Source organism: Amblyomma americanum, chromosome 11 (assembly GCF_052857255.1).
Source record: "Amblyomma americanum isolate KBUSLIRL-KWMA chromosome 11, ASM5285725v1, whole genome shotgun sequence".
NCBI classification, from domain to species: Eukaryota; Metazoa; Arthropoda; class Arachnida; order Ixodida; family Ixodidae; genus Amblyomma; species Amblyomma americanum.
In genome coordinates, this window is record NC_135507.1 from 127696496 (window position 1) to 127716495 (window position 20000).

The window sequence follows — 20000 nt, forward strand, 5'->3', positions numbered from 1 at the left end:
TGTGCGTTGCACCGGAACAAAGCCTAGTAGCCGAAACTACACCGGCCCGTATCCGGTGGCAGGGGGGGCCACGGGCAGGCCGCACAGTCGGATTTCCCCCCCCCCCCAGTAGATAGGGACAGTGGGAATCTCGTTAATCCATTCATGCGCGTCACTAATTAGATGACGAGGCATTTGGCTATTTTTTGTGCGGTCCTTCCCACCTCCAGCCCTAGCCCCCTCCAAAGGCTTGCTGGGGTGACTTTCCCAAGCGCGAAGCGTCTTGCTTAGCAGCCTTCGAGGGGACTAGCACGCCGCGATAGCCAAATCGAGACGTCGCGCGCGCTGAGAGAGAAAGGAATCGGATTCCTACTGTAATGGCAGTAGTACCGTGTTAGTAAGGAGTGGGAGCGGTGAGTGAAGGGCCCTCATCCTCAGTACCTTTGGAAGGCCGTCATCGGTTGGTGCCGGCCAAAGGCCTGAACCCCCCCCCCCCCCCTGCAAGCAGCGTAAAGTTAATATTTTGAAATCATTGTGAGCAAAGCCAAGGTCCTTCAGGATCCGCACAGAAGCCGGTGCCCAAATCCCGCGATACGAGATTGTCACAGCCGAAAGCACCGGCTTCGAGTCATTAGGAAGTTGTCGTAGTAGTTCAGGAATGGCGTATTTGACTGCTTTTACGTCATGCGCCTGGGCTAACGTTACGTTCTTCCCCCCACAACCTGGGCATCCAATAAAACTGTCTGGCCCTCTCTTTTGAGGACGAGATCAGGGATTTTTGTGCCCTGGCGTGTCTGGAAGTATGGTTCCAGTTCGACGTCCCACCCCAGCTCGCGGGCACGCTTTCCAACATAGCGCACTGTTATCATGCCTCGCAGTCCTTGCTTGATCAGTTCTGTGGCACATTTGCGTAATATGCCCCAGGGTTTCCCTTGCGGAACATCCCGCTCGGCAAGTGATGGGGACATCCCTCCCCTTTTGGTTCGGGCCAGACAGGGCATGGCAATAAAGCGGAACTTAATCACGTTAATAAAGTCTCGGCCGCTCAGCAAATGTGTGCCCTCTCTAATTAAGTAAGTAGACCCGGGGGCATTTTCTGCACCCCGAAGGGATGCCCCGTCCGCACTGGCAAGCAGTTCCTTTTTCCAGAATGTCTGGACTGCTCTTCCAGAAGGAAGGACGGTGCCAGTGTACATAGTCATTTTCTGGACCCTGGTGATTAACTCCCCAAGGTAAGGCATACCGGCCAGCACCCTGCACGACTCGTTAGTGGATTCACCTAACGCGTTTAATCTTTTAAGTCTCAGCCAAGGAGTCGCCGCCCTGAGAGACAGAATCCCGAGCCCACCATCTTTGATGGCAGCATGATAAATCGAGTGCGGCACGTCGTGGGGAAATTTTAGCCATCGTCGAACTGCTGCCCGGGTGGCCTTGTCCAACTTTATCAGCATTTTGGAGGAAGTGGGACCAAGCACTACCCGATGCATTAACCTCGGGAGGAGGTAAGTACGCAACACCACTAGGCGTTGTTGTGGTTTAAGGGGCGCTGCGCTCACCCTATTCAGCAAACCTTTCAGCTCAGACATGATGTCTGCTGGTGACATCCCAATGGGCGAAAATGTCAAGCCCAAGTAGCGCCATGTTGTGTCAATCTCCGCTACAGGTATGTCGTCTCCTCCAATGTTGAAGTGTCTTGAGGTATCGACTTTCGTGATCTTCCTTTTAGCATCAGGAAGGTATGATACTGTTAGGCTCTTTGCGGGGTTGATGGTCAATCCCCTGGGAGCCAGGTAGGCGTACAAGGAATGAAGTTGTTCCTGCAGGCCCTCATGTCGTCAGCGAATGCCATGGCATTTACTGACAATGGGCCACTCTTGAATCCGACCTCCGGAGGGCAAACCGCCAGCCAACCATCTAACACCAAGTTAAAGAACATAGGGGATAACGGGTCACCCTGCCGAACCCCTCTGGTTGGCTTGACATACTGCGAAGACCCCTGAAAGGTCAGGGCTGTTTCGGCGCCTTCGTAGAAGTCACGGACATATCGTAGGAACGGCCCGTCTAATGACTTTCTGTGAAGCCCCTCCAGAATGGCTGCCGTCGTAACTCTGTCAAATGCTTTCGCTATGTCCAGTGTTGCCATATACAGTGGTTTATAGCTGCGCCTCGCCTCATGTATTACACCGGCCAAAAGGTACACATTTTCAGCACACCCATCGACTGGCATGAAGGCGCGTTGCTTGAGATCCAGCGGGATTGCAGTCATCAATCTCGTCGCCAGCACCTTATGAAATAGGCGAAGCAATATGGGGGCTACACTTATTGGGCGAAAATCCCCTGGCTCACTCGCATCGGCTTTTTTGGGGATAAAGATGGTTCGAGCCCCTTTCAGGCATACCGGCAGCCTCCCCACCAACATCAACAATGTCAAAACAACCTTAAGCACGGAAACAGGCACGCCACGAATTTCCCGGGCAGAGAAACCATCCGGTCCCGGGGCCGAGTCCAGTCGGGGCAATGCCGCCTTCAGCTCAGTGGTTGTGATGGGTTGAAAAATGGAAACTTCAACCCCATCCTTCCTTACTGGTTCGAGTTGGGAGGCCGGTGGCTCGGACTCCATGACTCTCTTCCACGTACGCAGAAAGTCCGGTACGTCCTTTACAACCGACTGCTTCGGGCCATCGAGGATTTCCCTGGCAAATCTGGATTGGCATTTCTTAAAAAGCTCCTGAGTCTTCGCGTATTCCCCTTGGCGTCTCTTCCTTCTGCTCATGCTCTTCCTTTGTCGTCGGGGCTGGCTTCCCGTTCCAACTGGTGGTCCATCCCGGAAGAAGTACTCCCGGACATAGTTGTTCAACGGTAAGAGCACATTTTCATTATCCAGAAACATCTTTGCGATTGTCCAGAGGGTGTCTGCCCCAAAGCTCCTCGGACACGGCTTATTTACTAGTGCCCGTAATGCTTCTATGTTCAGATCCCGGTCGGACTGAGAAGGTACAAAATCACCCGTAGAACTTTGTGTTGTGTTCATTGTGTCGGTCTCTCCGGCCGGCTCGGCTATCGGATCTAGATCTCTGGTCAGGAGCTCTCTCACTAAACTCTTATAAGCGTCCTGGCGCCTGTGTGATTTCAGGCTGTCAAATGTACGGCTCCTGAACATGGCATGTAATCTTTCGTTCATGTTGTACACGTACACAGCATCCTGTTTGGCCTGCCTCAGAATTTGAGCTTCCCGGAGCGCAAGGCGGTAGTTTTCCTCTGGTAGCCATCGCGGCTTAGTTTTAGAAACTACAATCTCCGCGTTGTACGCCACAAGGTGATGCCTCTTCCGATGAAGGCTCAAGCCCACTCTACTGGTGAATGTCCTATTGCAGTCAATACAGGTGTTATGCGAGATCTCGGAGGATGAATCATCCGAGTCTGAGGTGAGCAACTCGTTCCTTAATCTCCCAAGCGGGTCCTGCCTAGCAGTAGACGGGCCGGGACAGTTCCTAGCCACATTAGTGGGTTCACTCTCATCCCGTTCAACATCGCTCATACATGCACTGCGCCTAGCGCAAGATGCATCATGTTCATCGCTAAGCCTACGCTTCCCGCGCCTAGCGCCGGAAGCATCTAATGAAACGACGTTTCGATCAAGTTCCGCAGTCACCCCATCGCCAACACTACATACACCTTCTCGTTCAATGTCCGTCTCATCACTAGAACTAATAATCACCCTACGCCCCACTCTGGGCCGCGTAACCACTACGTCACTGTCGCATGAGTGAAACTCAGAATGCGACCCAGAAGCCGGAGGCACAATAGATCCGGACGCCGCCGGAGAAACACGACCCGATGAAGCGCGAGGACAGGACGGGGTGGCCTGGACATCACCCCCCAAGGAGCTACTGTGCAAAACAGAGAAATCCGAACGTTCGGCGGAAGTATCCACTCCTTCCCGATCAGGAGGGTGTTTGTCCGATCGACGATCCCCATCGACTCTTGGCGATCGACTCTTCGCGTCCATTGCGGTGTCCAGACCCGACACCACGTCTGCCGGGGCGGGAGAAAAAACAAAAACCGCGTCTGCCGGAGCGGCAGGCGCGGAAACCGCGTCTACCGGGGCGGTGCCCCGGCAAAACTCGTGGGGAAACTCCCCAGCAACGCCTTGCAGGTCTTGCTCAGCAGCCTGCGGGGCAGAGCCCGCTAGGTTGCGAGACGACGATGCAGGCACAACACCACACAACTCACCCGGGTGGGCAGCACTCCAAATCACGGCAGACTTGGGATCTTTTATACTCGCGCCATCCCGGCCCACAGTTCGTGCTCCCACACCCAAGTGGTGTGTGTCGGGGTACTCAGAGGGCCTACCTCGCAGACTACTCGCACGCCGAATCACTGTGGAGCCCGGACTATTGGAATTGGCGCGGTCCAGGCACACAGTTCGTGCTTTCATCAGGAGTTCAGCCCCCTTTTCCACCCTCATCTCTGACACCTCTCCCCAGCCGGGACTGGCACCGTCCCCTGGGTCGTCGCCGAGGACACCACCCTCAGAACTTGAGTAAACTCGTCCAGATCCTGCCGTGGCTGCAGGGTCGAGCACCAGGTGCTCCTTCGGGGCCAAAGCCCCTTGTGTCTCGTCTCTAGTGGACTGTGTTGCAGAAGTCTGTTACAGTCCCAGAAGGGCCCTTCAGGCCACTTCTCAGTGTCATCCGGTCTCCTTTCCCCTCTGCTCCACGTCTCATCCGGGCTTGGGCCCTGGTAGTCATTGACGTCGGAACACTTGGCTGCGTTCTGCTAGCAGTCTGCGATGCACCTGAGGGACCACGTCCCTTTTCACCTCGTTCCCGAGTCTCACCCTCGTCTGCTGCGAAGGATCCAGTTCCATCTTGGTGGCGCCCCTTTACACCACCTCTTTTTGTCTGCACGTCTTTGTGCATTTTTCCTATATGAATTCGGAGGCCCTTCTCCGAACCAAAAACTCTGCCACAATGGCTGCATTGTGCAGAGGGAGCCCCAGAGCTCCCGCCTACACCAGAGGGCCCCTCCCTCACATCCGTCACTCCTGATCTTGGAGCGGCCGCCGCTCGACGGCCGCTTATAGTATTCATTGTATTTTGATCAGTAGCGCCAAGAATATTGCGGCAAAGGGCTTGCTGGGCCCAGTGCCTCTTTTGCCCCCTCTGTTAGGAGTCCTGGGCCAGAGTGGGGACTTACCAACCAGGTACCCCGTTCCTTTCCTTTGGCCCTAGGCACCTTTAGGCGCCTAGGTTTCCATGGCGGACGTGTGCCGAAGCACGGACGCGGAAAGGCCAACCGGGCTTATGCAATACGCCCGGGAGCAGAGTTGTGATCTGCCACCGCCACAAGAGAGTCATAGTTACTTCCACCGTTTACCCGTGCTTTTTTGAATTTCTTTACGTTGACATTCAGAGCACTGGGCAGAAATCACATTGCGTCAGCACCAATGCTGGCCCTCGCAATGCTTTGTTTTAATTAGACAGTCGGATTCCCCCGGTCCGTGCCAGTTCTGAGTTGGCTGTTTTCTGCCGGCCGAAGCAAGAACCTCGGGCACGAAGCCCCCGGAACAAGCACAGCTGTGGCTTTCCACAGGAAGGTCCCGACGCTGGTCCGGGCTCGGCCGCACCGCTTTTGACGGCGGCGAGCCTCGCCCAGTCCCGGTGCAGTGCCATTCCTGCTTCTGGACCCCAGCCCGACCGGCTCAGCCCTCAGAGACAATCCTTTTCCCAAGGTTACGGATCCGTTTTGCCGACTTCCCTTACCTACATTGGTCTAGAGACTAGAGGCTGTTCACCTTGGAGACCTGCTGCGGATATGGGTACGGTCCGGCACGAAAATCACACTCCCTCACTCGGATTTTCAAGGGCCGACAGGAGCGCACCGGACAGCGCAAGAGCCGCACTGCTCTACGGAGCCACCGTCCCTATCTCGGGGTGAACCCATTCCAGGGACTCGATCTCCTTACAGAGAAAAGAAAACTCTTCCCGGGGCTGCCATCGGCGTCTCCGAGCTGGTTTGCGTTGCCGCACTGGGCCCCGAAGGACCGATCTCCGTAGCCGGGTTCGGGACTGTTAACCCGATTCCCTTTCGGTTGCAGCGGGGCGTCTCCGATTTGACAGACAGAGCTGCACAAACGTGCCCGCTTCTGAAAGGGTTTCTCCTTTCCCTAAGGACCGACTGACCCATGTTCAACTGCTGTTCACATGGAACCCTTCTCCACTTCAGTCCTCAAGGTTCTCACTTGAGTATTTGCTACTACCACCAAGATCTGCACCAGCGGCGGCTCCAGGCTGGCTCGCGCCCGACACCTTCAACGCCCACCGCGGCGGCCCTCCTACTCGTCGCGGCTTAGCACCCCCACTGTTCGTGCTACTCTGCCAGCGACGGCCGGGGATAGGCGCGACGCTAGAGCGCCATCCATTTTCGGGGCTAGTTGCTTCGGCAGGTGAGTTGTTACACACTCCTTAGCGGATTCCGACTTCCATGGCCACCGTCCTGCTGTCTTAAGCAACCAACACCCTTCATGGGTTCTCGTGAGCGTCCCGACTCGGGCGCCTTACCCCGGCGTTTGGTTCATCCCACAGCGCCAGTTCTGCTTACCAAAAGTGGCCCACTTGGCACTCTCATCGCAGCGGGAGGCCTCAACCCAGAAGGCCTCCCGTACACCCATTGAAAGTTTGAGAATAGGTTGAGGACGTTTCGACCCCAATGCCTCTAATCATTCGCTTTACCAGGTGTGACTGCTCTCCCATCGAGCGCCAGCTATCCTGAGGGAAACTTCGGAGGGAACCAGCTACTAGATGGTTCGATTGGTCTTTCGCCCCTATACCCGGATCGGACGATCGATTTGCACGTCAGAATCGCTTCGGACCTCCACCAGAGTTTCCTCTGGCCTCGTCCTGCCCGGGCATAGTTCACCATCTTTCGGGTGCCAACGTGTGCGCTCTCGCTCCGCCCCGGCGACAAGTGAGCGCCTGGGACGGGCCGTTGCTGCGCCCGAACCCCTGTGCGGTCCGGGATCGCAACGCGGCCCGCGAAGGGCCTTCACGTTTCATTGCGCCATTGGGTTTCGAGAGACCCATTGACTCGCGCACATGTTAGACTCCTTGGTCCGTGTTTCAAGACGGGTCGGGTGGGTTACCGACCTACTCGCCGCAAACCACGATAGCGCCTCCGCGGGAGAACTCCCCGGTCGCCCGGCTTCTCGCCGCCAGCCCGCCGCCACGGGACCAACCCGGACAACGAGAGGCGACAAGCTTGCCCAGCGGGTCCTCCGCTCCGATTCCAGAGGGCGTCATCGTTCGGGCCTCCCGACAGCCGGGAGAAGCCCATGGGGCCTGGACGGGGTGACGAACTCTTCGTGCACGGCAAGGTATAACTCCCGCGAACCGTCCCCGAGGGGACGAGCAGGGCACCTCCAGAGCCGGACTCAAAGTCGTACTTTTCCCATTGACCCGCGTCCGTCGCGGCGTTCTACCGGCGGTGGAAAGTGCGCACCCCGGAGACCGCGTCCGCGCACTGGCAGCCGGAACAGCCCCCCGAGAGGAGCCGTTTACCCGACGCCGCCAGCTAGGCAGTCGTCCGGAGACTGAATCCCACCGCTTTCGAGCTTCGAGGGCCCACCCGTTTTACTCTAAGCGGTTTCACGTACTCTTGAACTCTCTCTTCAAAGTTCTTTTCAACTTTCCCTCACGGTACTTGTTGACTATCGGTCTCTCGGTCGTATTTAGCCTTTGATGGAGTTTACCACCCACTTAGGGCTGCACTCTCAAGCAACCCGACTCACGGGAGGCTTCGTCCCGGGCGCGCAACGGCGGAGACGGGCCTGGCACCCACTCTGGGACAAGCCCCTGTCAGGGGGACTTGCACCGTCGCAAACTCCCGGGAACGTTGCGTCCCATACACCACATTTCCCGACCGCCTGCAAGGACGGGGGATTCGGTGCTGGGCTAGGTCCCGTTTCGCTCGCAGCTACTCAGGGAATCCCTGTTGGTTTCTTTTCCTCCGCTTAGTGATATGCTTAAATTCAGCGGGTTGTCTCGCCTGATCTGAGGTCGACACAGATGTGCGCTCTCGCGTTCGATTCCGGCGCGGTCCAGCGCGCGCGCGCGTCCTTCCCCAATCGTCCGGCCGACGCCTTCCGCCCATTCCCCGCTCACAGTCGGCAGCACCCTCGGCGACTGCGAGCGAGACTGGAAGGCGCCGCTGGCCGGCGCTCGTTACCGCGCGCATGCGGTTTGCGCGGATAACGCAGAGAGTTTCGAGCCCCCGACCGCCGCGGCCGAATTTTTCCCTGCCGCACCTCTCTTTCCCTCGAGAGAGCGACCTCGGCCTGGCGTAGGGGCATCGTCAAGTTTTGCGTCGCCCCCGCCCCAACTGGAGTGGCCCAGTTTTTCTCGGGGCAGAGACTGCGAAGCACTTAGACCGACGGCGGACTGCGCTCGCAATGAGATCGCGTCCGTTCGACCCTTACTCGACTTGGCGCCCGTTCGAGGAGGCGGTCCCTTTGCATCGGGTCCGGGGGGACCCCTTCGTCACCGCGCCACGGCGCGCCTCTGCGCTTCGCCCGAAACTGCCGCGCACGAAACGCTTTCGCGCGCCTGTCGCCTCCCCGCACCCCGCGCGAGATCTCCCTTCTTCTCGCGCGGGCGTGCCCGGACAGGGCGCTCCCGTCTCTGCGTTTCTCGCAGCAGTTCGGCTACACGTACGCGGGCCAGCGGGCAACGCTTTGCCGCCCGTCCACACGGCCTCGTCTCCCGTCGGGACCGCGCTTTCCCTGCAGGTAATCCCTTCCTGCGGCGGTCGCCTTCGGAGGCCAGACGCTCTACGGCTAGCAGCCGCCGTCCCGCGTTACGTCGTCTGCGCAGGGCGACCCGACTCGGCCGCTTGGAGCGCGGCTGAAGGGTTCGACCCACTCTCCTCTTTCGCAAAGTCTTTCGAGGGATCTTCGGCGTTTCGTACAGAGCCGTCCTCTTTGCCGACACGGTCAAAACGAGTCGCCGGCCGCGCCATCCCCGGGCGCCGGCGTCTCTCTTGATATATGATCCGACCCTCAGACAGACGAACCCAAGGGAAGACCCAAGGGCGCAATGTGCGTTCGAAGAATCAGTGCTCAGTGTGTCCTGCAATTCACACCAAGTCTCATAGCTGGTTGCGTTCTTCATCGACCCGAGAACCGAGTGATCCACCGCTTAGAGTCGTGCATTTGGTTTGTTCAATTCCGTACAGTACAACCAGGGTTTTAGGCACCGGGCTCCTCCCCTGGCCTCCCCGACTGCACTTTCGTCCGACAATTCCACGTTCCAGCAGCCGTCCGTTCGGCATGCTTGCGCGGTGCCTCAAAGCCGAGGCGAGCAAGGTCTCTTCGAAGCTTGTGTGCGACAATGGCTTGCGCGTCGCCAGAGACGACGAGGCATTTGGCAACCCTAAGGCAGACGTGCACGGCGCTCTCAAGTTCCGGTCTTCGCTGGTGCCGTTTTTTTGCTGTTCACGGTTTGCTGTTCAGCCCGTTTTCTTTAAACGGTCGCACGGGTCCGACGACCATCGGTTCACCAGGAAGCACACCGGTAACTTCGTCATCAATTGGGCAATACCACAGAGCTTTTGCGCCGTTCCCCGAGCACGTTTGTTCTGCCGTTGTGTTCGCAGCGACGTCACCCCCGGACTCCCAAGCAGCGGTAGCTCTGTGTGGACGGTTCTTTGCCGCCCACCGCTGCGCCCTCTTTGGGGAAGGGGTCATCTTTCGCTCAGAAATGCCCCTCGAGTCCGCCGCCCCAAGGGTGCGCCCTCGTGCTGCGCCCTATCCGACCATTTCGCCACATCATTGCTTCGCTTAAGAGACAGGCACCGCCTCGCCGTGGCTACGCAGCGCGTACTTGGACAGCCGCCAGACGGGCGTTCGTCAGACTACTCCCGCAACAGGAGTCCACCGGCCACAGTGCCATGGACGGCGTTTCGGTATCGCACCGGTAGACTACTCGAAGGCTGGGAAGGACGAAGCAGCAGGAGAACCCCGCTGCCGCAGGTGCGTTCAAAATGCGGGATTACAACCCCTCGTCCCTTTTTTTCCCAATGAATCCTTTCGCCCCGCCGGCACGGCTTCAGACATCGCGCCCGCACTGCGAGACCTCTTGCGGCGGCTGTTCCTTGTAAGTACTGGGCCGCACGCGTCCCGCCGCGCGCGCGTTGTTGCGAAGAGTTACTTTTCCGGAGCAGGCGAGCCGCGTTTCCTCTCGTACTCCGCAGCAGCCGCCGCCGTTCCCTTGGCGGCGGGCAAGCCTTTCCCTCGGCCAGCCTACCGACTCCGTCGCGACTCTCATGAGCCAGCGAGCCGCGTTTCCTCTCGTACTCCGCAGCAGCCGCCGCCGTTCCCTTGGCGGCGGGCCGGCCTTTCCCTCGGCCGGCCTACCGACTCGGTCGCAACTCTAACGAGAGCCAGCGAGCTGCGGTTCCTTTCGTACTTCGCAGCAGCCGCCGCCGTTCTCTTGGCAGCGGGCCGGCCTTTTCCCTCGGCCAGCCTACCGGCTACGTTCGAGTCTCTCCGACAACGAGTGTCGAAGACCGAAAGCCCACCAGATTGGTGCGTTACGCCGTTCGAACCCACGGAAGCAGTCCGTCCGACATTCCCTTGGTGACGGACCTCCGCTGGGCGTAACAATTTTTGCAGAGATGCGGCATCAGAATCTCGCAACTCCGCGGTTGAGGCCTTCCCCCGCTTATAAGCGGGGGCGTCGCCGGGTGTGACAAGCACAATCCGGTAATGATCCTTCCGCAGGTTCACCTACGGAAACCTTGTTACGACTTTTACTTCCACTAAATGATCAAGTTTGGTCATCTTTCCAACAGACCGGCGCAACCGAAAGGCCGCGCCGGACATCGGTCCGAAGACCTCACTAAATCATTCAATCGGTAGTAGCGACGGGCGGTGTGTACAAAGGGCAGGGACGTAATCAACGCGAGCTTATGACTCGCGCTTACTGGGAATTCCTCGTTCAAGGGGAACAATTGCAAGCCCCTATCCCAATCACGAAGGAAGTTCCACGGGTTACCCAGTCTTTTCAGACAGGGATAAAGACACGCTGCTTCCTTCAGTGTAGCGCGCGTGCGGCCCCGGACATCTAAGGGCATCACAGACCTGTTATTGCTCTGTTTCGTGCATCTAGGAGCCGCTTGTCCCTCTAAGAAGGTTGTAAGGTGCTGGGAACCCCGCACCTATTTAATAGGCTAGAGTCTCGTTCGTTATCGGAATTAACCAGACAAATCACTCCACCAACTAAGAACGGCCATGCACCACCATCCACCGAATCAAGAAAGAGCTCTCAATCTGTCAATCCTCCCAGTGTCCGGGCCGGGTAAGTTTTCCCGTGTTGAGTCAAATTAAGCCGCAGGCTCCACTCCTGGTGGTGCCCTTCCGTCAATTCCTTTAAGTTTCAGCTTTGCAACCATACTTCCCCCGGAACCCAAATACTTTGGTTTCCCGGAAGCTGCCCGCCGAGTCATTTGAGTAACTCAGGCGGATCGCTGGTTGGCATCGTTTATGGTCAGAACTAGGGCGGTATCTGATCGCCTTCGAACCTCTGACTTTCGTTCTTGATCAAAGAAAACATTTTTGGCAAATGCTTTCGCAGTAGTTCGTCTTGCGACGGTCCAAGAATTTCACCTCTAGCGCCGCAATACGAATGCCCCCGTCTGTCCCTCTTAATCATTACCCCCTATTTCAAAAACCAACAGAACAGAAACGGGGTCTTGTTCTATTATTCCATGCAAGTTTATTCAGGCGACTCGCCTGCGTTGAGCACTCTAATTTTTTCAAAGTAAAAGCGCAGGCCTCCTCGAGACGCACCAATGAAGGGCACCAAGAGAGGACCGGCATGATGTTCAGTCCGAGCCGTCGCATCGGGTAGATGCACTACTCGTCTGGAACTGAGATCCAACTACGAGCTTTTTAACCGCAGCAGCTTTAGTATACGCTATTGGAGCTGGAATTACCGCGGCTGCTGGCACCAGACTTGCCCTCCAATTGATCCTCGTTAAAGGATTTAGAGTGTACTCATTTCAATTACGGGGCCTCAAAAGAGTCCCGTATTGTTATTTTTCGTCACTACCTCCCCGTGCCGGGAGTGGGTAATTTGCGCGCCTGCTGCCATCCTTGGATGTGGTAGCCGTTTCTCAGGCTCCCTCTCTGGAATCGAACCCTGATTCTCCGTTACCCGTAACAACCATGGTAGGCAAGTAACCTACCATCGAAAGTTGATAAGGCAGACACTTGAAAGAAACGTCGCCGGCTCATGGCCATGCGATCAGCACAAAGTTATCCAGAGTCACCACAGAGTACGGGTAGAACCCGATGGGTCTTGGTCTAATAAAAGCGCCCGTCAGCCAAAGGCCTTAAGGCTCAATGCATGTATTAGCTCTAGAATTGCCACAGTTGTCCAAGTAGAAAGAAACGATCTAAGGAACCATAACTGATTTAATGAGCCATTCGCGGTTTCGCCTTATTTCGGCATGTACTTAGACATGCATGGCTTAATCTTTGAGACAAGCATATGATTACTGGCAGGATCAACCAGGTAGATGCATAGGCAAACCCTTGTCGCTCCTCAAGGGAGCCCTGTCGCGGCCGATCGGGGCCCCTCTCACCCCTCGGCGCGCGACGCGCATCTTTTTCGCGGCAGCTCTCGCTGCCCGTGCATCGTTCGAGCTCGCTGCGGCATCCGACCCGAAGGCCCGGTTATCACCGCGCGGCAAGAGAGCACGCGCCCTTAGGCAAAGCATTTGTAACGCGCCCACCAGTGCGCACGCGGCCGCTAGGGCCGCGGCGTTCAGACACTGGACGGCGCTTGCTGCGTAGCCGAGACGGCCTAGCCGCCAGACGACGGGACACGCCCGCGTCTTTGGCGCAGTCGCACGGAATCGAGTCCGGGTAGCACGGAACACACTTCGTAACACGTGGGAACAGCGTCGTCCGACAACCAGCCCCTATCGCAGACGCGGATGAGGCTACAGACGAATGCCGTGGGGTCCACGGGACGGGGACACGCTGGGCACGAGGCCGCATATCAAGACTCGTATGGCGCGCGCGCGCTCGGGCGCACGCCACCGACAGTGCCACAAGGACCCCCATATAGTAGCAGCGATAAGTACCCAGACCTCCGTGGGTTGGTAAGTGGCCGTACTCGTGCCGATCTCGCCGTAAATTTGGCGCAAATCGTGCGCGCCCATCGGGCGGCATCGCGGCGCGCGCGTTTCGCGGCGCCCCGCGCGAGCCGAACTCGTGGACTTTGCCGTGGCGCTTGGCGCCGTGCTCGAGGCGCCTTCGCCGCAAGAGCCGCGCAAATCGTGCGGCACCCATCGGCGGCATCGCGGCGCGCGCGTTTCGCGGCGCCCCGCGCGAACCGAACTCGTGGACTTTGCCGTGGCGCCCCTCTGTCGGTACCGCGGTTCCGCCGCGGGACCTGGCCAAATCGCGGGCGCGGCAGCGCAGGCCGGCATCGCGGCGCACCACACGAGCCGTACTCGTGGACTTTGCCGCCGCGCTAAACGCCGTACTCGAGGCGCTTTCGGATCAAGTGTCGCACAAATCGTGCGCGAACTCGTGCAAATGCCATGGGCCGAGGTCGCCAAATGCACAAATGCCGACTTCGCCGACGATGCGCGCACTCTACGCCTCCGCGTCTGCCGCGGCGGTATGCCCCCCCTTATATATGCAGCGATAAGTACCCAGACCTCCGCGGGTCGGCCGGGGCGGCCTCTCTTGAACTGCTATAACTCCGCCGGGCGACGCACTAGAGTGGCGCAAAAGATACCAAATTCTTTGTCTTTCAGAGGGCTATACGCTGATATAAAAATTGTGCGGCCCGACTTAACGGGACCAGCGCGAAGTTTGTAAATGTCGTTGGACCCTGCCCGAGCCAGACAGGCTAAACGCCCGTATCTTGGGATAGATAAAAAGCACAGAGGCGAAGAGGGTGGCAAAAGCTTCGCGCTTTCCAGCCCAATACGCCGATTTAAAATTCGCACGCCTCCGATGCCTGGTACGGCCGCAAAAAATTCTCAAACGTTACCGGGGCGAGGAGTCCTTTGTGCAGGGGCGAGCGCTTATCGCTTGTATCTTTCGATGGGGCAAGAAGAGAGAGGCGAATGTGGCACCAAACGATTTGCCGCTCCGAGACCTATCCTGCGATGGAAAAGTCGTGCGCCTCCAATTTGCGGGAGAGCGGCAAAAATTTGAAAACTCTATCGCGTCCGCCCCAGGCGAGACCGCCTGAACGCCTCTATCTTCGGCTAGTGAAGAAGCAGGCGGACGAGTTTGAGTTTGAATTTATTTCCACAAACAAGGAGATACAATTGTTGTGAGAGATACAAGGGGAAAAAGCTTCTCAGGGTCAGCTTGACCGACCACAGTGCCGTTACAGAGGCTGCAGCAGGGCGGAAGTGAAGGCTTATAAATGAACCAGGGTTAAAACAAATTCAAAACAAGAAACCCAAAAAGATACAATTGCAACAGTAAAAGAAAAAGAAAACGCTGTACACCGCCTATTACAGAAAAACATAGAGGCGCACAAAAATATCTCAGGCAGGTTTCTCAAAAAACAAAACAAAAACAAGTGAGTACGTCGATGTCACATCGAGTAATGTCATTTAGTGACTTCGGCAACCTGTAGCTTAACATTTGTTGACCACAATTAGTTCGCTTGCGAGAAACACACCAAGTCTCCGGATGCTGGAGTAGTGTAGGGGGCAACGCGTATTTTTTTAGATTTTCTTTTTTTTATTCACGAAAGTCCGACAACACAGTGCCTTGGTGCAGAGGGCAGACGAACGGCGAAAATCAATCCGCCTGACTGGGCCCAATGCACCACTCGAACGCAACAGCAAGGAGCACATATATATACACACACAGATACACGTTATAATGACCACAATAATTGTAGAGCACAACTTTCAAGTATAAACGTTCATTCCATTCTTATTACTCAGAAAACGCGTCTAAAAAATCGCAGAAAAGGACAGTGCAAGACAAGACAAATCAAACATAACTATAGAAACTGAATGCGTGCCTAGAAAAAAAAACAAAAAAAAAATATCAGAACAGACCAATGTGGAAGACTGGGCGAGTTGGTAGGTAGTGATTCTAGAAAAAAACAGCGCACACAGGACAGGGACCAAAGGAAGAACCGACGACACGAGCGCTGACTTTCCACTGATTTTATTAAGTGGAAAGTGAACACTATATTTAGGAAGGAAGTAGCAGGTACAATCAGAGGCAGTAAACGTCAAAGAGGTGTAAATGGCCGATAAAATCGATAAAACCGTAAGGGGTGATGATAAAACAAGATAAAACTCAACAGATGACAAGCCATGGTGTAAAGAACGCTAAGACACGTGAGTAACACGTACAATGCCATGAATAACAAAAAACCGAATACAATCAACAGGTGGAAGGCATCTGAAGGTGTGAACAAAAGCAGTGTGAACAAAATTTAACAACTGACATGCGCTTGAAACCGATAACCAGGCACATAACTCACACATTCATCCGTTTTCTTTTTTCTTTTCTTGAGAGGTACGCCACTTCTTTTTCTGATAAAACTACACATGGCGCACTGACGCAGTTGTATTTATTGGATTTTATGTTGAAGGCTTCCCTACTTATTTGATCCGAGTGGCTTCATATGATTTTACAGTTTTCAAATTCAGGATGACAAGCACTGCAAATGTCTGTACAAGGCTTTCTCGAGTTATTTTCAAGGTACCTGTCCTCAACCTACTGTGCATGGAACGAGCACATTTACCTGCAAAAATCTGGAATACCCATAGGATCATGTTTCGCACCCATACTCAATGACATTTTTCTGGCGTCTACAGACAGGACCTTGGCTTCCATCCTTCCCAGCTCATCTGTTATAAGGACGTTTCGGTATGTCGATGATTATCTCGTGGTCATAAATAGCCACAGGCAGGCGTTCCACTCAGACCATCAGAATATTTTGCATACTTTCACTTCGACCATGTTCCCTCTAATCGTAACTCACGAGGTGCCAGTAGACAGCACTATCAGATTTCTTGACATCAAGCTGGAATTCCAGGTCCATCACATTAGTTGGAACTATGAACCACGTAATAAGAAACCGGTGATTCATTACCATTCAGCACATTCGAAATTAGTGAAGAGAGCAATCGCGAGTCTTTGCATGTCTAACGCGCTCAAGAGGTCATGTCCTCACAGCATGCTTTCCAGCTTTGACACACAACGCAAATAGGTTATTAGGGGCAGGCTATCCCAATCACCTGTTCATCTCCGTCGCCCAGAAGCTTCAAAAGCGGGTGAAAGGAAAAGAAAGGATAAATGAAGGAGGTAGAGACAAAGAAAAAAAGAAACAAAAAGTCGCAGTGATCCCTTATCTCCACGCTCTGTCCCATAATCTTAAAGAAGTCATGAATAAAGCAAAGGTGAAGGTGGTGTTTTCAGGTCCGGAAAAACTTGCAAATATCTGCAACCGCGTTAACCCTCCTTCCAAGACAGCAAGAACATGCAGCAAAAAACATCGTAAAACAATTCGTACCGTGTCAGAAGGAAGTAATTTATTCAGTACCTTTAACTTGCGGAGACAAATATATTGGTCAGACGGGCAGATGTAGTAATGACCGATTGCGGGAACGTAATAAAGATGTGGAAAAGGGGGTAAAAGGACATATAGCACGCCGCATAGGGAATTTGCAGTGCTTGTCATCCTGAATTTGAAAACTGCAAAATCATAGAAAGCCACCCGGATCAAATAACTAGGGAAGCCTTCAACATAAAATCCAATAAATACAACTGCGTCAGTGCGCCATCTGTAGTTTTATCAGAAAAAGAAGTGGCGTACCTCTCAAGAAAAGAAAAAAAGAAAACGGATGAATGTGTGAGTTATGTGCCTGGTTATCCGTTTCAAGCGCATGTCAGTTGTTAAATTTTGTTCACGCTGCTTAAATCCTTGTCACCTTCACATGCCTTCCACCTGTTGATTGTATTCGGTTTTTTGTTATTCAAGGCACTGTACGTGTTATTCACGTGTCTTAGCGTTTTTATGGTTCTTTACACCATGGCTTGTCATCTGTTGAGTTTTATCTTGTTTTATCTTCACCCCTTACGGTTTTATCGATTTTATCGGCCATTTACACCGCTTTGACGTTGACTGCCTCTGATTGTATCTGCTACTTCCTTCCTATATATAGTGTTCACTTTCCGCTTAATAAAACCAGTTGTAAGTCAGCGCTCGTGTCGTCGGTTCTTCCCTTGGTCCCTGTCCTGTGTGCGCTGTTTTTTCTAGAATCAGAACAGAGCATTGCAACAGCCGACACAGATGCAACATATGTGTAGAAACTAACTGTGTACCTACCAAGAAAATTAAAACAAATGTGCTAAAGATATAAGTAGGAAAAATAAAATAATAAACTATAGTGCATTTCCCAGGAAGTGACTTTTCGCTCGCTTACGAAAAGCAGACAGGGAAAGATGAATTAAATCGGGATGGGTTCCAGTTCAAATGCTGCGTAGCAGAGTTAGTTCTGTTTCTTGGTTTTCTGTATATTTGTGCGTCTAAACCCATATCGTTGGTGAATTTGGAAAAAACAAACAAAAACCATTGTTGTCGATTGGCTACGAGTTCCAGGAATGCCGCCCGACACTGTCGCTGGCAGTGTAACGTTTGTATAGGTAGTACTCGCTGAAGTAGGAATATGTGGAGTCATATCTTTTGCAATAAAAAGGGCATTTCAAGATTACATTTCCCAGTGACTCCCCAGATAAGCGAACAATAGCGAAACCTGGAATGAACTGCACTGAAATAAAGCTGGCGCCAAAATGTCCGTTGGTCAGCGACATCAAACTCTCCAAATGTTGAAAAGTGTTTGTTCGTTACATTGGCGAGAGCTTCGCCTCTTAGTACCCCCCGCCCCTGTTTAGATATCGTCAACCAGGATTTCTGTTTGCGGTATTTTGTAGAGTTTCCTCTACAGTACGCCAGGTGTTTTTGCGGACCGCATTGAATTCGTTAGAACCTTCCACTGCAGTGATGAATTCGAGATTTATATTTGTCCGAACCTAATTTATTCCTATCTTATTTATGCTGTTCTAGAATTGACAGCTCTCTCGTTTATTATTATTTTTTTTAATATGCCAAACAGGGTGATTTCGGCCTCTTATGCGCTTACTAAAGCAGTTTTTCGCAAGTTTTTGGCGCTTTTTTGCCCTTGGTTAACATTGCTACAGTAAAAGCGCAGCTCTATTATTTTTTGCGACTATTGTGTACTACATTAGGGTCAATTTCGCAAAGACAGTACACATTGGAGACATGTGTTCATTTTTTTTTTCCTGTGTTACAGGCTGAACCGAGGTGTAGTGATTTGTGCACGCATCTTGGAATAAAGCAAGAGGTGGTCACTAAAATCACTTAGCAAGACACCTGGGTCCTGTTCGTCGCGATAGTCAAGCATGAATCAATTAGGGTCTCACCCGACCCCAAGTAGCACGTGTAGGCGCATTAACAATGTTAGAGAAACCATGTAATGAAATGATGTCGAGAAGTCACTTGTTGCCGCTAATTGTATTAACACATGTTATGGTAAAATAGGCCATAATTACAATTGGATTCTTATCGGTATGCTATCAAGAAAAGAACAAATTCTTGCACAAGGGGGCCGATAACAACACCGAACACAGAACCGCTTCTATTGATTAAAATCGCAGACTTGAAAACTGTACTTCTATGAAAGATTATTTTTAACCTACAGTGCAACTCCACCGCCTTTATTATTTTTCCTAGACATTGTTCCGCACCTGTATCCTTCGAAGGCGGACGATGTCCGCAGTTTGTGCATACCATGTTTCACTGAATGGCAATATGTCAAAACTGCGGTTTGAAGAAGATAAAGGAAAAAAGAAATGTTGACCTCCTCATCCTTATTCTTTAAGCTACGCACGTTTGCGGAATAAAAGAAAACTGTGGACCGGGCTTGTGCGGCCCGCCCGTTTTAGAACATCGAAAGAACTAGAATCTCGGTAAACACGGTCTCTCGTTACGAATGGCATTCCTCGCACACCAAGCAGTGCAGTCATCCCCATTTTACTCAGGTCATTTTCATCTCGGATGCGAATGGCTCGCGTTCTGGCCTGCAGCCTTTCGCACAAGGACATGCCCGTTTTCCCGCCACGCGAACGCATAGCCCTTTCCTGTACCGTTTTCACGTGCCAGGAAATCAGACCGGCGCACACGTCTTTCTGCTTGGAAATAACTCGGATCTTTAGGTGCTGTCTGCGAAGGAAAGGCGCGTTATAAATCAAGGGTTTTACGGAAAGCGGAAGGCATCCGACAGAACGGACGAGACTAGGCACCTTAGACGGCCGCGAAAATTCCGAAACGGTACCGGGGCGATCACTTATCGCTTGCCCTATCTTCCGATAGAGCAAAAAGAAAGAGACGTATGTGGCACCAAACCGTTCGCCGCTCCGAGGCCCATCCGCGGATGTTAAATTCGTAAGCCTCCAAAACAGGGTGCGGCCGTAAAAAATTCCCGAACTTGACAGTGTGCTCTGTTTTCAAAGTCCGAACAAACCTACCGCGTCTGCCGGGGAGAATGGCGGAAAATTCAAAGTCCGAACAAACCTACCGCGTCTGCCGGGGAGAATGGCGGAAAAATTCAAAGTCCGAACAAACCTACCGCGTCTGCCGGGGAGAATAGCGGAAAAATTCAAAGTCCGAACAAACCTACCGCGTCTGCCAGGGCGAACGCACCCAAAGTCCGCCAAACTGACTCTGGGGAAACGGGCAATTTTGCTGCGCTTAAGCTGCGGGGCGTGGCGGAAAATTAGCGACGCTTAAGCTCCCGAGGGGGAAAAATTCGCGACGCTTAAGCTCCGGAGGGCGCGCCACTAAGGACGCTGTGCGCAGTGAAGGACTCTGGTGTCGGATTCGAGTGGAGATTGAAAAAAAAAAATTCTCCGGGCCGCCGCGGCCAATTCTGGAAACCACGTCTGC

At 53.7% G+C, this 20000-nt stretch overlaps 2 non-coding genes and 1 pseudogene across 2 annotated transcripts; all 3 read right to left on the reverse strand.

The window, feature by feature from the left end:
* Positions 1-5759: 5759 nt before the first annotated feature.
* LOC144111630 (large subunit ribosomal RNA) lies at positions 5760-8016 on the reverse strand (annotated as a pseudogene).
* A 1012-nt stretch (positions 8017-9028) lies between these two features.
* LOC144111686 (5.8S ribosomal RNA) lies at positions 9029-9181 on the reverse strand. The gene has a single exon (XR_013310144.1). It is a non-coding gene; the product is annotated as a 5.8S ribosomal RNA (ribosomal RNA).
* Positions 9182-10739: 1558 nt separating this feature from the next.
* Positions 10740-12554, reverse strand: LOC144111576 (small subunit ribosomal RNA). Its single transcript, XR_013310103.1, has one exon. It is a non-coding gene; the product is annotated as a small subunit ribosomal RNA (ribosomal RNA).
* Positions 12555-20000: the final 7446 nt, after the last annotated feature.